This window comes from Arachis ipaensis, chromosome B05, assembly GCF_000816755.2.
Source record: "Arachis ipaensis cultivar K30076 chromosome B05, Araip1.1, whole genome shotgun sequence".
NCBI classification, from domain to species: Eukaryota; Viridiplantae; Streptophyta; class Magnoliopsida; order Fabales; family Fabaceae; genus Arachis; species Arachis ipaensis.
The window spans coordinates 143,035,569-143,037,015 of record NC_029789.2 but is presented as its reverse complement, the minus strand read 5'-3'; positions in this window follow the sequence as shown (position 1 = coordinate 143,037,015).

The window sequence follows — 1,447 nt, the reverse complement described above, 5'->3', positions numbered from 1 at the left end:
TCTATGACAGAAATTTAAACCGTCAATCATGTTACAAATCGTTGTTGAATGAACTATTAACTACATATCTACCTCTCTCTCTCTCATTGTATCAAACAAGAACAAGTACATCGTCTTAAGGACGAAGTCGTTACCTTCAATTATAACTTCTGAACTTCATTTTACCGTATTTTCACCTATTCCCTGTACTGATCGTTGGTTCCATTTGAGGTAGGGGAATGATTAAAATCAACGATACTATTATTGGTATTCTCTAGTAAAACCACCGTAACGTCTTTAACTCGAGTACACGATGACAATCCCACTACGACATATTCACATATATGTATAATACATTATTAAAACTAATAATATAACATTCGTCCAGGGGAATATAAAAAATAAAACGGAAACGAGGAACCTCAGTTCTACACTTTCAACACGTCATATTTCAACTCTAACGGAAAGTTAAATCGTGAATAACGTTTACCACGTTGAAGAAGTCACTATATTACAACTCTCTCTCTAAGAAACAAGTTGACTTTACCTTCTTCACATTGCGTCAATAACATCTTTTTTTTTAGAGGTAGTGTTGTATAAAATTGAGACTCTTATTTGTTCTGCGTAGTTACTCCTAAGTCACATGTTATCTTGTTCTTTTTATTCCTAACAACAGACTACACTACATCAGAACCGGAGGACTCAGGGGTTCTTTCTTATTATTATCTACTTAGGTTACTGTCTTGTTATATTGTCAATACGTTTAAAGTTCCATCTCCGTACGTGGTAAGGAACTTAAAACTACTTTCTTGTTTTGTACACCGACTAAAATGTCAATAAAAAAGGGTAAAAATACGTGTCATTTCCGTTCGGGTTGTCACATTATCTCACTTCCTACCGTACGTACTGTCACAAGAAGAATAAACACTTGTTCTCTCCGTTCTCTTAATCTCTTTTACTAAAGATACAACTCACTTAGAATTCTTACAATTATGTCTCACTCTCGATTGATGTGATCAGTGGTTGAATGAGAATTGAATACGGATGATGAGGATTGTCTTAGTATTGTTTAATTAAGGATCGTTTATTCAAATTTTACTTTTGAGAGTCAATACAATATTGGATCAAAAAAGAATCCGTGTAAGTGGGTCACATGAAAGTGCGCCGGTCCGAACTAAAAACATAGAAACCGGATATATTAATTCTTTTTACACTTCAAGATTAACCTTAATTTATATATAAACAATTCAAAAAAATAAAATATATCATGACTGATACATGAAAGAGTTAATTGTATATGAATAACTTAAAGAAATAAAAACTGGAAGTAAGAAAGTATCCGTTCTGGTAGAGCAAATTTCTTTATAAAAACAATACTTTTATTAAAAAATTAGCTGTTAGTTAATACTTTCATAGTTATATTTTTAATTTTCTTATGTATTTTAGAATTTTTATAACTGTTTTTCAG